Source organism: Biomphalaria glabrata, chromosome 18, assembly GCF_947242115.1.
Source record: "Biomphalaria glabrata chromosome 18, xgBioGlab47.1, whole genome shotgun sequence".
Classification (NCBI taxonomy): domain Eukaryota; kingdom Metazoa; phylum Mollusca; class Gastropoda; family Planorbidae; genus Biomphalaria; species Biomphalaria glabrata.
Genome location: NC_074728.1, coordinates 279,226 through 296,222, shown reverse-complemented (window position 1 = coordinate 296,222; position 16,997 = coordinate 279,226). Strand labels below are relative to the sequence as shown.

Below are 16,997 nucleotides of genomic sequence, written 5' to 3'. Positions count from 1 at the left end.
GCGTCAGTGCAACACCGCTTGTGTTTACGAAATATTCACGAAATAAATGGAGTTCCTAATATGTCTTCCCTCTGAAACACTAGTTTGTTATTTGTGTAACACAAGTATTGTTTTAAACATTGTTTTTCTTTCATGACATTAAATTCAGACGAGCACTGAATTATCTGGTTCTAAGACTCTTCTTCCGAGGTTAACTTCGAAAGTTCTTCATTAGAAACCCAAACACGCGTAAGTTGGTGACGTCATTTGTTCGCTTTCATAATACAAACTAAATTTAACCTCACTCTTCAAATGATGCTGTTTGTGTATTTTAATAAATTAGAATAATAACACTTAATTTAGCTCCTGGTGGCCAGATAACAGTTGTTCTGATAAGTCTGAAATTTGATTGTATTAACTTTTTGCTGTCTCTATTGAGGAGAAATGCATAGAAATGATTATTAAAGAATCTATTCGCCTTTGAAAAATCTGGCCACACAACCTAAACTAAAGAAGCCAGGAAGAGTTAGTTGGCTACTTTTAGTCATTTGACTCTAAAGGCTATAGAGGCCTATTCTGAGACAATGTCACAATATCTTCCACACATACAGGTTGATGTGGCACTCGCTTTGCTGGTGGATCAACCACTTATTTTACATTTGGCACGATTTTCTTCCAGAACCAGAGGCGGCCTTAGGGGGTGGTGATTTTACGTTTGTTTCCCCCCTCTTGTTATTATTCATCCTCTTTGGTTAAAAAAAAAGAAGAAAGGTTGAAGGTCATTGTCGCTTTAATTTTTGGAATGTTCCAGTTTCAAATGAACATTTCAGACATTATAAGCTTTGGTGCTTTATTGTGTTGTAGGTTTGGCCTGCAGTTTTCTTGACCTCGCTGTTGGCCTAGTGTTGTGTGTTAACTACGTCACCAGAGTGTGGATGACGTCAGCCAATACGAATGGTAAGGAGTTACATGACAGTCGCATCGGGTTAAAACATGTGTACACACTTCCGGCGTGTCGACTGTAACATCTTTCTATGATTTCTATGATTAGTATTTGTTTTTAACTTGATATTGTACAAGAATCGGAATTTAAGTTGTAATGTAGGCTACTACTACATTACTACTTCTACTACGTGGGGACTTGGTGGCTGAGTGGTAAAACTCTTGGCTTCTGTACCGAGATATTTGGGTTGAAATCTCAATGAAAACTTGGATTTTGAAATTAGGTATTTTTAGGAGTTCACCCAACTCTACTTACAATTAATGCAATGAAAATGAAAGTAGTTCCCTATTAAAATGATTATAATTTCTAAGCATAACCTAGAGAGCAAAGCTTGCTTTGGTCCAATCTTTAGTCACTTAGAAAACACAACTCATCTTGAGTCAGTACATCTAGAGTCAGATCTCTATAGTTTTTTTTCTTTTTTTTTGTTTGTTTGGGTTTTGGGTTGGGGCAGTTGAGCGACACGTGCCAACATCACAGCATACTAATTTATATGTGCCTTACTTTATTTCAATTTGAACTGTTTATCTCCACGTAGCATTGAAGTGAATAATAATAATTGTAGTAGTACGGATTGTCTTTGAAAACAAAGATTGGAATGCAGTATTTCCCGTGGATACGCAGTCTACCTGCGACTGCCTGCTACCTAAACATTTTACAACATACTGCGTAAACCAAACACCAAACAATTGTCTGCCAGTGGTCAATTTAGGGTGTCTTTTCGCCGTCTACGTCTGTCCCTGGCAGTGGATTTTTTTAGTCTGAAATATGTATCCCTGGGTCTTTGTGAGAAATCTTCAGCTGTTTTGTTTGTAAGTCACCTGCTGCCACTCGCTCTCTTCTATGTCATGTAAAGCAAACTGACCTTTAAAGCGTTTCGGGGGGAAAAATGGGGGGTGGTGGCTAATTTCCATCCACCATTCAGCTCACTAAAAAAATAATACCTTTGGCATATGGTAGTCCCCCATACGTGATTCGTATCTATCTATCTATCTATCTATCTATCTATCTATCTATCTATCTATCTATCTATCTATCTATCTATCTATCTGTCTGTCTGTCTGTCTGTCTGTCTGTCTGTCTGTCTGTCTGTATCTATCTATCTATCTATCTATCTATCTATCTATCTATCTATCTATCTATCTATCTATCTATCTATCTATCTATCTATCTATCTATCTATCTATCTATCTATCTATCTATCTATCTATCTATCTATCTATCTATCTATCTATCTATCTATCTATCTATCTATCTATCTATCTATCTATCTATCTATCTATCTATCTATCTATCTATCTATCTATCTATCTATCTATCTATCTATCTATCTATCTATCTATCTATCTATCTATCTATCTATCTATCTATCTATCTATCTATCTATCTATCTATCTATCTATCTATCTATCTATCTATCTATCTATCTATCTATCTATCTATCTATCTATCTATCTATCTATCTATCTATCTATCTATCTATCTATCTATCTATCTATCTATCTATCTATCTGTCTGTCTGTCTGTCTGTCTCTATCCATCCATCCATCCATTCATCCATCTATCCATCTATAATAATAATAATAATAATAATAATTTTATTTATAAAGCGCTGTTAACAAACAAAATGTAGGCTTAAGGCGCTGTAATAACATTACAAACACGAACACGACAACAGAAATCAAAAACTAATCTAAAAAAGTTTTAAACAAGTAGGTTTTAATGTTCTTCTTAAAAGTGGTATAGCGTGTTGTCTGTCTGAGATCAATGGGGAGTGAGTTCCAAACCTTTGGTCCGTGCCCTGAAAAAGCCCGCAGACCGTAGCCTTTGAGGGAGAAACGTGGCACCACTAAAAGCGTTGAGACCATTGAGCGCAGGGCTCTCTGGGGGACATATGGAGTAATCAGTTCTCTAAGGTACAAGGGCATCTCATTGTTATATATACACTGATGACAAAGTGTGGTGACCTTGTAATCGATTCTCGCTTTCACGGGAAGCCAATGGAGCGTGCTCAAGAGCGTAGTAGCAGAATCTTGTCTTGTTTTTCTAAGTACTATTCGTGCGGCGTTGTTCTGTATACGTTGCAGTTTAGCTATTTCGTCATCAGGTATACCTGCTAGCACGGCGTTACAGTAGTCAAGGCGGGAGAGTATGAATGCCACAGCTAGCGTTTTTGTTGACTCCGTTGTTAAATATGGTCGGATCTGGCCAAATCTATGCAGCTGCAGATAAAGACCCTTGCAGAGCTGACTTATGTGTGGGTCGAAAGATAGTGTTGAGTTGAAGAAAACTCCCAAGATTCCGCACTACATGGACATAAGGAAGCTGGCAGTTCGTGATAAAAAGAGAATCTGTGCTGTCAACTTTTGAGACGTTGTTCCGAGTGTCAATCTTAATTATTTCTGTCTTATCTTCGTTCATCTTGAGTTTATTTTCAACCATCCAATTGCTCAATCACCCTTGCAACGGTACTACTGATTTTCTCTGCCAGATGCGACACCTCTGAGGGTACTGAGGAATCGTATAACTGTGAGTCATCGGCAAAGAAATGGTATAGGATCTATCTATCTATCTATCTATCTATCTATCTATCTATCTATCTATCTATCTATCTATCTAATCTATCTAATCTATCTAATCTATCTATCTATCTATCTATCTATCTATCTATCTATCTATCTATCTATCTATCTGCCTGCCTGCCTGCCTGCCTGCCTGCCTGCCTGCCTGCCTGCCTGCACCTACCTGCCTACCTAACTACCCACCCACCTACCTGTCTGTCTGTCTGTCTGATCTATCTATCTATCTGTCTGTCTAATCTATCTAATCTATCTATCCATCTATATTTAATAATGTTTATTTAGGCTACCGTTTCCAGGGTATTCAACTAAAGAGACTTTATTTTAGGGGTGTGACTGGGTGATAGTGTTAAAAATGACGTGCATAATTTTCTAGTATTTTGTTATGAAGAAAAGAAGCATTACTTCCCTTTGCAGATCTTGCGATCCAAAGGGCGGATAATATAATAATGCTTATTTGTTTATATAGCCGACGATTAACAAGGGTATCATGTGGACTGCACATCGACCAGCCGCCTTTACTTTTTCAAACTAATGACAACGATCTCTTGTAACACAGTCGTAGGCCTGAATGCACGAGGTAAGCAGTTATTGGTCTCGACTGACCACTTGTTGCCACGATCCCGCTAGTATTTTCCAGTCACATAAATTGATTATGCATTCGTCAAGAGAAAAAGTTTATATGTATGTACTGAGTTGATCTAATTGAGAGCACTTTCCATAGCTCACTGTAGAAATACATTTGAATTAACTAGAACACCAATAAGCAGAGTTTGAGTCTCAGCATGAACCACTAGATAAACACATGGATGCTGTAATTATCTTCTCACTGCCATTGATTCCTAACCCAACTGGTTTGCCTTCTAGAAGTATAACGAAAATAAAATGCTTCAATTTTGTCTTCAAAAGTTATGGATATTTCTGTGGTCAAGTTGACAACACATCGACCAATGAAAGAGAAGCTATAATCGCTAAGACTGACATCAACTGGTTTGTTGACACACTGATCTATTTTTACAAAGCTTATATTAACTCACTGCGTCTTAACACTAATTTTTTTTCTTCAATTTTTTGAATTTAGAATTAAGTGGAAATTTCGCACAATTATTAATTGTCTATGACGACTCTTTTTTTTTTATTAATAACTCTTGGATTGCTGTGTTGTTCTCGTCGAACCAGTCTTTGTTGGGTCTGCTGCAATAGCCCACTGCCATGGTCGTTGTGTCCTGAATAGTCTGTTTTAGCTGTTGTTGCCTCTGTGTGGATGATTGCTTCTCTCTTACACACACCGAACAGGAACTTCAACTTGATGTCCATGGATTGGCTGAGACTGCTGCCTCAACCTAAAAGAAAACGGAGGTCATGTTTTGAAGTCCCCAATGGGAACTAATCCAGATTCATAAATCAACGTGAATGACAATCTCCTTTATGGTGTTGACCACTTTACCTACCTGTGCTGCACAGTGTCCAGCGATGCGTCACTGTCCAGAGAAATAGACAACCGTCTCGCAATGGCCAACAGTGCTTTTGGTCGCCTCAAACAGAGTATGTCGGAATAAGTCTTTTCACCTTGCAACAGAAATCAATGTTTATAAGCAGTTGTTCTCAACACACTTTTGTATGGATCCGACATGGGTGCTCTATCGAAGGCATTTAAAGCTCCGAATGATTCCATCAAAGATGCCTTCACACCATAATGGGCATACGCTGCCTAGACTACATTAAAAACGACTATTTTCTGTTGGAGGCCGGTGTTGAAAATAATGAAGCACTAATCATCATTTAACAGCTGCGCTGGGTCAGACACTTATCCATCATGGAGACGAGAGCATGCCAAAGGCGATAATCTTTTGTGAGCTTCAAGCAGGGAGGCGTAACAGAGGTCCTTTCTTAAGCGCTCTAAAGATCAACTCAGGCGCCATTTCGCCCTCACTGGCATTGGTAAAAGCAGCTGGTAGCAGATGGCCTCTGAAAGAAACAGTTGGAGAGCTCTCACTTAGGCCGTGGGACACACATTTGAGACCCAAAGATAAGCCCTTATTGAAGACAAGCGTAGTAGACGGAAAGAAAACTAAAATAGACCGCTGGCGGAATAACTTCGGGACAAACCAACATCAGAAGAGGTAATGTAATAACCGTGTCCTGCAGTGATCTTGCGGTATGGAGAGCAGACGATGAATGGATGGTGGATGGCGGGAGAGAACTGTTTCTTGAATTAATTATAAAACATACGTATTGCTATTGTTCCCTTGGCGATGAGCTGCCGGATATTTCAACATGTTATTTGAATACTTGTTTCGTTTATTGTTTAAAAAAAAAAGTTTTAAAAAGAGAATGTTTCGACCTAAAAAATATATAGCCTTGGAACAAATCAACTGGCGTAACCTGTGCGTAATGCTATTTGAAAGATATTTCCCTTCACTAATCCCTTAGTATATTGAACCGTTGAGCGCCACACAAGATCTGTTAGCCATCTTTCTCCATTCTTCTATGTCTTTTGCCTTGGGCATATTCTCCCTTAATGATAGGCCCGTCTATTCCTTTATGTTGTTTTTCCATATCTGTCTCTGTTCGCTTTGTCTTCTTTTCCCCTGAAGGAAAGTCTTTGCGAGCCATGAGGACGTTGTAATATCGCCATCTAATTTTAGTTTTGCTTTTCTTTTTACAGTAGTTAGCATGTGATCGTGCGTCCAATCGCCGTAATAAAAAGATTTTTCCAGTGTTTATACAATTATTGTATAGGCTTGAGACTCTCATCTTTATCACGCCACATCATTTCAAGTAATTTCTCACATAAACTTCACAACAAACAATGAAGTAATATAAACATATTAACTCATCCTTCCTTAAGGTTGTTATCACATCCTTCATTTTAAAGTTCTTAAGATTGATATCTACTAGGAACTTTAACAACTCGACCACTTCGGGTTGTCTTGACTGGCACAAGTTGTCTATACGTTGGTCTATAACTGTCTGTTTTATTTGTTCAACAGTTTGCTGTTCGTTGTCTTCATCGGTATCATAGTACCCAGAGATGTCTTCTACGAAACTTATTTAAAAAGCATTGATTTCGTTTGTAGGTTTTTCCATCGTTTGTCTTTATGATGTAAGTTCTGGGTGATGTTTTTTTTAACAACTGCTTTCTGCCATGTTTGCCCTAGACGAACTCCCACTTTCTCTCCTACAGAGTAATTTTAAAGTAAGCTTGCGTGAACATCGTATTTCACTTTGTTTCTCATATGTCGTTCTTTGAGTAATGTCTCTGCTTTTTCAGCTACTGATGGTTTTAATAGTTTAGGAACTGTTGGAATGATGTCCCTCATCACTTATCTGAGTATTTCTATACTCGAATATAGCGAGATATGGATCCTTTCCACTTTTGTATGTTTTGTTGAATATCTGCTTTACGATACATACATACACCTCACTTTGACCATTTGATTGAGGGTACCTGGGGCTTGATGTTGTTTTCTTGAATCCCCATTCAGAAGCAAACTCTCTATATTGATAGCTGTCGAATGGCAAATTGAATGTTGAATGACTCACTATTTCTTCTGCTATGCCATGACCAGCAAAAATACCTTTCAGTGCTCTGAAAACACATTCTGCTGTTTTGTTATAAAAAAAATATTGTAGACATTAATAATAACAATTAATAAATAGAGACTTTGTGTTAATAATAACAATTAATAAATAGAGACTTTGTGTTGATATAAGTAGACATTGAAGACTCTCATTTTTATTACATTATCCTTTCAAGTACTTTCTCACATAAACATTCACAACAAACAATGACGTAATATCAACATATTAGCACAAAACAATTATTGTATTGGCTAACCATCTATACTTTATTATAGTTTTCACAAGCTGTTTTTCAGATGTAATATTGTCTCACAAATGGACGTGACATAAGCATATGTGCCTCTATTTCAACACACTGATGATTTACTGCAGTAGAATATATTTTCCTTGAGTTTAATGTTTCCGGAATCAAACTACCGTATGCCAAAGGCAATCTTTTTGTTTAAGGAAGTCGGAGTAACAAGTGCCCCGCGAAAACGATTTAACGATCAGTTTAAACGCCGGATGCTTCTGTGGAGCAACACTAATTATAGATGGTTTAATTTAGAGATCAAGCATTATAAAAATCAAATGGGAACTGTAATTTTTAATTATTTTTTTTACGTGTGAGTGTGAAATGCGCTCCTAACTAAAATAATAATTATTATTATCCATATTATCTATTTAGAGATTTGTCTTACTATTTGTGCATTTGTGATTTTACCATCACAAAAGAGATACAAGACACCGATAGCAAAGACAAACAGACACAAACACTCTTTTGTTCCCCTGGCAATCAAATCATTAAATAAGAACAATCTGGTATAAACTTTGTCACATGTAAATTATGAGTGCGTCTGGTGTGAATGTACACTTTGGTTTCTTATAGTTATAATGTTTTTTGTTTGGTGTAATGCACAAATTGTAAGACAAATTTCCTTAAGGATAATAAAGATTATTATTATTATTATTATGATTATAAAAGTTACATTATAACTAGTCTAGATCTATAGCCTAGTTATAGAAATAAAATATACGTTCTAAACGGTTCACGCTAGTAAGTAAGTGGCTAGTTTCAGTCAAACAATGCAAGATATTAATTAGATAATATTTTAATTTAGATCTCTGATCTAGAATAGAATCAATATCACAGATTTTTAGATCTAGATCTATTTGCTCCAGATCCACTAATCAGTTACAGTCAGTAGTATCACCATCACTCAGTAATCAGATAGATCGATTAAATTCTATTCAATGAGATTGCCGGGGGAACAGAGGAATCTTTGTCTGTTTTTTAAATAACCATTGGACTTTTATAGAGTCTAGACTCTAGATAAATCTAAATCTAGAGGACTAGATATTTTATAAATTCATATTGACATTGAGATCATAATGCGTTTTACGATCTCAACCTCTCTCAGTTTATGTAACTTGATTTGGAGCTAGTCTAGAACTAGGATCTAAAAACTTAAAATAGATCCAGATCTAGATCTATTTTTAGAACTATTATAGTCTAGTCTATATTCCAGATCTGACTAGGTCAACTAGGTGTGTACTAGACTTAGATATAAAATTAATCTAGAGCTAGATCAATTTAGATCTTATTATATTATATCTTATCTTATATATACAGATGTTACTTAAAAAAAGATGATTATGTCCATTACTATAGAAACTACTGACTAGGTGTAGTAGCACTAGGCTACTACTATAATAGTTTCTAGTAGTGGCTCTAGGAATCTAGACCTATTAGATATAGAGTTAGGTGTACTTAAAAGCAGCTATTCCTGTCATCTTACAAAGAGATTTATTGATCTCCTTTATTATCCTTTACAGAATCTAAAATAAAATAGGGGCGAAATTGGCTGAGCTAGTATTTCACATTCAGGACAGTACTGTTGCTTTTGATTTATAAAATAAATTTAAAAAGCCTATAGACTTAAACCGAACAACTGGTAATGAAACTGCATTTATACATCTTATCTTATATAATATAGATGTTACTTCACAAAAGAAGATGATTACATCCTATGCATCATTCATTCAGTCATGCATATTAACCAATGACTTAAATTCTGCCAAGTCACTGGTTTTCCTGGCCAGCTCAGACAACCCATTCCATGCTCTAATAGCATAGTGTCTAGGACTAGATTTACATTCTAGATTTTTTTAAACCACCATATTCAGGAGAGAGTTCTTTTGAGATGAAAGTGAGAAGGGCAAAGGTTACATTGTCAGAATTGGTGGTTGAGCATAATCTCTTTCTTAGCATGACAAAGAGAATCAAATTGATTGTTTAAATTTTGAGATGCTCTTTCAGAGCTGAGGATTATAATCTACTTACTAGCCCTATTAACCTATGGCAGGATGATGGGAAATGGCAGCAGGGAGGGTATGAGCCCAGGACCATAAACCCAGGATGCAATAGCTAGGAAGTTTATCTATTCAGCAGACTCATTAGCCCAGCTTCTTAATTACAAACAAGTTCAATGACTAATTAGGATTATGTCTGAAAAAAAATCTTAAATATTTTTGTTATTAGTGATTATTGAGGTAATTAGGATGCCAAAGCATTCATTGCTGACTCCTCAAAGAAAGGTCTGAAAGATTAAAATCTGAATTCTTTCAAAATGTGATAAAATATTTCCAGTGTTTGCATACCTTGGAGGTGCAGTGGCTGAGCAGTAAAGTGCTTGACTTCTGAACCGGGGACCGGGGTTCGAATCCTGGTGAAGACTGGGATTTTTAATTTCGGGATCTTCGGGCAAACATCTATTCAATACTCTGACCTATGACTCTTGACCTATGACCGAATTGCTTGTTTTCTGCAGTAGTCCCTCCTTTATTTCCATGTCATACCGCGAGACGTAAAGACAATCATATTATATAGGCCTAATCTAGTAATATTTGCAGTCTGTTCCTTTCTCACGAAAAACCTGATTTTTTTTAGGATATAAATATATTTAAAAAAAAAAAGGGGGTGGGAAGGGGTGATTTTTGGACAATAAGACATACACCTGACAAACCAAGGATCGATTGATGGTATATCAAATGTGGGTGTGGCTTTGTTATCTAAGGGACGCTACTCCAAAAATATTTGTGTCTCACCTGAGTGAAAAGAAAAAAAAATGGTGGACGCGGTGGATGTTTATTGGTGACAAACAAGTTCAAAGTGTGGAAACTTGGATTTAAAGTGTAAACTAATTTCATTTAAACGGAATGGAATAATTAAACAGTTCAGATGATTTCTGGACCGTCTCAGATTTGTAAAGGATGTGGCAATGCCATAAATTCGGAACCTTTCGTTCAAGCTTTGAACAGCGACTGGCACTTATGACTTAAAATGTTTTCGGTAAGTCAACTAATAACTATCTACCTCAATTAACTCAACTCAATAACTTCATAGATCTAGATCTAGATCTAAGTACAATAACTCTGGTAATGGAGAATGCAAGTCACCGTAAATTTTGTAAATATCATTATCTAGAATAATCTAGATAATAATACTGTATATCTAGGTATGATCATCGAATAGGAATAGCACAAACACTCAAACAACACACGACACACACACTCACACAACTGTCTAGACTATTATTATTAGTCTTTATTAGTATTAAAAAATATTACTATAATCAAATCATTGATCTACTAATAATGCCTTATTTAGTAATTATAAATAATAGAATTATTATTAAATTATTATTATTTTTAATCATTATTTTTAATCATGATCTTGATCTAGATCTAGATCTAGATCTAGAGTAATCTAGACTCTAGAATAATTTGCAATCGTTGGATATAGAATATTTTAGAGTAGTAGAGACAATAACTTGCAGATGATAAAAAAGTCTTTCAATACCCACATTCATCTGGATGACATAAAAATGGCATTGGCCTTTACCAAGCACAGTTGACATACATACAGATCAATAGTATATCTAAAAGGATCTTAACATGAATCTAATTTATTATATTATATATTGATTTCAAGCATCCAAACATTGGATTAAGATTTTGACTAGTTGTTTTTCTCCAGTTGCTAGTGACCTAACAGCTTACTAGTCATAGCTTAATGAGACTGAAGTACTGATAAGCCCTTCAACATAGCCTGTTATCAAAGATGTAATTGCCTAGCGCACTAGAGCCAATAGCTCATTAAATGTGCAGAAAAACCTAAGACCTAAATATATTTACTTTACTTATTATTAAATTATTATTATTTTTAATCATGATCTTGATCTAGACTCTAGAGTCCACCCAGCTCTAATGGGTACCTGACATGAGTTAGGGAAAAGTAAAGGCGGTTGGTCGTTGTGCTGGCCACAGGACACCCTTGTTAACACAGAAACAGATGACCTTTACATCATCTGCCCTATAGACCACAAGGCCTAAAAGGGGAACTTTACTTTACTGCATACCTTGTAAAGAAATTGCCTATAATTTTATAAAATTAAATATCACTGATCTAGCAAGAAAATTATCTCATCATCACCCTGTCCCTTGACTTTTGCCATTGGGATGCTGTGACAGTTTCACTAACCAATTCCCTCCACTTTTCCTGATCAACAGCTGTTCAAAGCAGGATATTAAGAGAAAGTCCGGTCCATTCTTTTATGTTATCTAGTCAGCTATTCATTGGATGACCCTTTCTCCAATGTACCTTAAAGAATGACTTTTGATAGTGAGTCATGTCTTACAGTATGACCAAACCAGATCAGCTTTCGTCTCTTCACAGTATTGCGGAGCTCTTCCTTCTTGCCAGCCAGAGTGTTGACTTGCTAATGTACAAACTCGTTTGTCTTTTTTTCCTCATATCTGATACCCAGCAAGTTTCTGCATTTACTCTCAAAGGCTTGAATTCTTTTTAAAGCCTCAGCATTCAGTGTCCAACTTTCACAACCATATATGAGCACAGAGACTACTAGTGAAGAATACAGTTTTAATTTTACTAGGAAGCTGATTTTATTTTTCCAGACCCTAAGTATTTAAACAAGTCAACTTCTTATGTTTGGCCTTTCAATTGTATGCAACATCTCTTACTATCTACATGACAAACTAATATTTTGCTCTTTTCAGCACTAATTTCCTTGCCAACTGCTGTAGCTGCAGCATCTAGTTTTGTGGTAAGATCTTGTACCTGGTGTGTATTTTCTCCAATGAGGTGTATATTATCTGCAAATCTGAGATTGGAAATAGGCTGCTCATTTATGGTCAAGCTAGGAGTAAATCCTTCTAGCGTTTCCATCATAATATGCTCCAGAAATAAGAGCTGGAAAGAGAATGCATCCTTGCCACACTTCTAAGGATGTCCTATTTTGTCCTATTTTGATGTAGGGCTTTGATAACATCAATAATGTTTTTATCTCTGTTGAGCTCTCTCATCAGTTGCAGCATGCCAAACCGTGTCAAAAGCTTTTTTTTTATAAATCTATGAATTTATGTACCAATTTCTTTTGGTGTTGAAGGCATTTTTCATGTTAAATATTTGTTCAACAGTCCTTCTACCTGCTTTGAAGCCTGCCTATTTTTCAGAAAGGACCTCTATTGAGTCTATTGAGAATTATTCTTAGCATTATCTTACTCGGGTGACTGATCAGACTAATTACTCTATACTTTTGGCATTTTCTCAAGTTTCTTTGCAAATCATTACATCTGGTTTAAGTCTAAGGTTCATATTTAGTCACATCTTTCAACTGTCTAAACAGATTATTCTACAACTTTTGTTTGATTTTGTTAAAAGCATTAATAACAAAACATCACCTTCCAATCTATAATGGCACTAGGCAATGAATTTGTCCAAGAATATGTCTTTCTGAGTATTTAATTAGGTTTTGTTTTTCTATTTGTAAATAAATAATGGTTCAGTGTTTTATGTATTGTTTTTAATTTTCTTTTTATTCTTCAATTAGAAATTGTGTGTTGTTTTAATAATAAGTCTCATGTTTATAACAAGTTGCTTTTTGGTTTGCACAGAATTGACAGTTGGATGGCTGCCTGGTCGTGCGGTTTGCATGCTGGACTGTTATATATATATATATATATCAACTGTCAAGAAATATTTAAGATATCTATAATTAAGAATGTTTACTCCTTTAAAAACAAGAGTATTAAATCTAAAAATAATAATACCCATCCCTTATGATTTGTATTTATTATATTATTTTTTCAATTATCTATTTAACAATGTCTTTTAAAGATGTTACATGTGCTTGTACTAGAGATGGGAAATGAACTGAACCTGAACCAAACAAACTGAACTCAAACCTCACTTACAACTGAACTGAACCCAAACTTTAAGACTGATCGGTCTGAACTGAACTTAATATTTTTTAGTAAGAAAAAATAAAACTTAGTGTCAGTGAGAGGATTGGACAGTTATTTTTAATTTTTGGATAACTCAGCTGGATCATTTTGGGTCGTCTTCTTTTGATTCACAGCCAATGTACTGTAACATTTAACATTTGTGCTTTAATGAAATGGGAGAATCGAAGAAACTAAAAGTAGACTCAGAATGTAGAAACTACCAAGAAAAGTGGACAGATCTTTTTCTTTTTATGGAGTATGAAAATAAGTCAATATTTTTTATTGGTATATAAATGTTTGTAGCTTTTTTTAAAGAACACAACATTAACAGCATTATCATATATATATATATATATAAATAAACAAATATTGCAGCATTCTTAGTTTGAGCCACAAAGAAAAAAATTGCTAAGAATCATCTAGAAATTAGAAGATTGTTTTATCTAATTATTAATTGAATTAAACATTATTACATATACCTAATTTTGCTATTACAATACTGCTTCAACTTGGTGTCTCATCAATACAGTGTGATATTTAAAAGTTGGTTTTGGATAAACATCCTACATCCCATGAATAAGTGTAAATATTATATTCACGTGGGAGGTGCTGTGACTAGGTGGTAAAGAGCTTGACTTGCAATCCAAGGGGGTCCCAGGTTTGAATCCTGCATCTTAAGGTGGTAGTCTCTGAGTTCACCAAGCTCTATTGGGTACCTGACATTAGTTTGGGAAAAGTAAAGGCGGTTGGTCATTGTGATGGTTACATGACACCCTCGACAACCGTTGACCACAGAATTTAAAATGTTTATAAAAAAAAAACACTGTAAAATATATGCTTTAAAATTAGTGAGTTTTAAAGGCCTTTCTTTTCTTCACTTTCTTATCATGAAAGGAAAATAGTATTATAAACAAAAAGCACATCTGTTCATCAAACATGATTATATAATGCTGATTTGAAAGTTGGCTAAATGAGGTTAATAATAGCTTTAATGATACTTAGAAACATTTTAATGAAACACATAGGGTTAAAGCTTGCTAAATAGACTAAGACAATTACAAGAAAGGTTGACAAAGTAGATAATTTTGTTAACCTGATTTAATGAAGTATCCCTAATATAGTAATTAAATAAAGTAAAAAAAGTTTTAAAGAACCTGCCAGCATGTGGTTTGCACTCTAGAAGGTAGTTTGATGGTCACAGGGTTGAACCCTGCCCAATGACATCCCCCACCAGACTGTTGGAGTTTTGGGCTAGGATGTAATAATCTACAAATTTGAAGGAACATTCCAAACATGTAAAAAAAACAAAACAATAATCATTACATCTAAAACAAAACAATAATCATTACATCTGTGCTACACTGTAATAATAATAATAATAATAATAATAATCTTTATTATCCGTAAGGAAATTTGTCTTACAATTTGTGCATTACACCAAACAAAAAACATTATAACTATAAGAAACCAAAGTGTACATTCACACCAGACTCACTCATAATTTACATGTGACAAAGTTTATACCAGATTGTTCTTATTTAATGATTTGATTGCCAGGGGAACAAAAGAGTGTTTGTGTCTGTACTGGACAAGTATTCATTTATAGTGGCTTAGATTCTGGATTTTACCCATTCACATAATTATTGATACATGTCCTATAGTGACCGCTACCAAGGGACTCCACATATCCTGATTAGATATTATAAACTAGTTGATTCATTCTATAGAGTGTATTTCTTCTACAAGTTATCCAGTCAGTCCGTCTTTCACTTTGTGTAGCCTGTCAACTCTTTAAAGCTAAGTTCTACAAGTTATCCAGTCAGTCTGTGTTTCACTTTGTGTAGCTTGTCAACTCTTTAAAGCTCATTATTCTATTTGTCACCCTTCCAGTTCATCTCTTAATGAGGGTGCAATTTCTTATCATGTTGGTTTTCAATTCATGTAATATGTGCTATGACTCTTGTCTTGATGGTCCTGGGTTTGAATTTTACCCTCTGCCATCCTATCTCTCTCCATCCTGTGGGAGGTTTAAGCATTTAAGCAACAAAACTTAATTTTCAAAAAATAATTTGAAACACAACAACAAAACATGTCTAAGCTATGCTTACATTCTCTGTTGCTGACTCAACTGTTTGATGCAGGTTTACAACACTGTAAAGTGCCTATATTGTTGCTCTTTCATTGCCTTGCCATGCTTTTAGAGTGTGTCAGATTCTTTGTGTTAAGTTGATACCTTCTTATAATCAAACATTTCATCAAATTTGATGATAACTTTCTGTCATACATACCATTTAGAATGCCCCAGTCTAATTAATCTCAGGCAGACCCCATCACATCAAAAACCTATTGTTCTGAGCATCTGAGACTCTTAAGCATACACCAAATAGAGCAATCAATAGAATTTTAATCTTGTTCAACAAATAATAATATGTTAATAATAATCTCGTTTACATTACTCCATTTTTTGATCCATCTCTTATCTTTCTTATTTCAACACAAATTTGCACCATTTCACATTCACACTATTATCTTATCTTATCTTCTTTTATCTTATCTTATATAATACAGACGTTACTTCAAAATTATGCGCATGTAACATCTTGGGTAACCAACATTTTGTTTAGTAGTGCAGAAAAATTAAGAAGAACAGATCAGCAACAAAAAAACTGGCTAGATGACAAAGAATAAATTGTTTTATATTATGTTCTAAACTATCATGAATTGTAATAAACTTAAATGGAGTTCTATTTATATCTTTTGATATTTTTTTTCCACATCATTTTCTTGAAGATAAATAATTACTTGGATTCACCAGGTGTCCTCCCATGTTCTATACATTTGTGTTTTAACATAAATTAAAAAAAATCTTTTCATTACAGCAATAATAGAAAAAAAAAGTTGTTACATAGTGCAGAAAATATTTATCTTGAACTAATTCTTATAAAGTTTTTTTTCTTTCCTTTGCTTAATACATACTTCATTAATGAAGAAGCAGGTCATAACTTTTTAAAAATTGCTTTTGTGTAGCACATTTTTCATGCTTATAGCATGCTCAGGGGGCTATGGTCTAATCTTTTTTGCTTTTTTTGTGGATCTGTGTGAGGAGGACCTTTTTGAGCTGTCTTTAGATGCTCAGCAAACACAACCCAGATTGAGTTGGGTTTTTAAATCAAGTCCCCTTAATAGGTAGCCTTGTGGTTTATGCCATTTAGCCACACATCCATATTCATAAAGTAAGCTGTTTAGAACAAAGGCGGCAAAGAAAAACAAAATGAAGAGGAATGTCCTTATTACAATGATTATGATGTTTTCTATTACAGATAGTAATGTGAAAATATCTGTTATGGTTTATATTCGAGTTGATTTTATGTATTTCAGGTGGAAGAAAAGCCTGAGTTTCTTTAGCATAGCTAGACTCTTTATTAAGTTTTTCATCTGGTAGTTTCAGTGAAAAAAAAAGTTATAATTGTACATTCAATGACTTCTCTGTTCTCGTTTATATGATGGAGGTTTCAGACAAGTAACCCCATACCTACGATGAACTGTGCAATGGTTTTCAGATCTGG

General features: G+C 34.8%; 1 protein-coding gene across 3 annotated transcripts in view; it reads left to right on the top strand.

Moving 5' to 3' along the window:
- The first annotated feature begins 10,128 nt into the window (after window positions 1-10,128).
- LOC129923921 (dynein axonemal heavy chain 6-like) overlaps window positions 10,129-16,997 on the top strand; it is a 67,985-nt gene continuing 61,116 nt past the window's right edge. For 2 of the 3 annotated variants that reach the window (XM_056017022.1, XM_056017021.1), the window contains exon 1: window positions 10,129-10,477. The gene's annotated coding sequence lies outside the window, so the exon portion shown is untranslated. The remainder of the gene's footprint in view (window positions 10,478-16,997) is intronic. The other variant, XM_056017024.1, reaches the window with a different exon arrangement.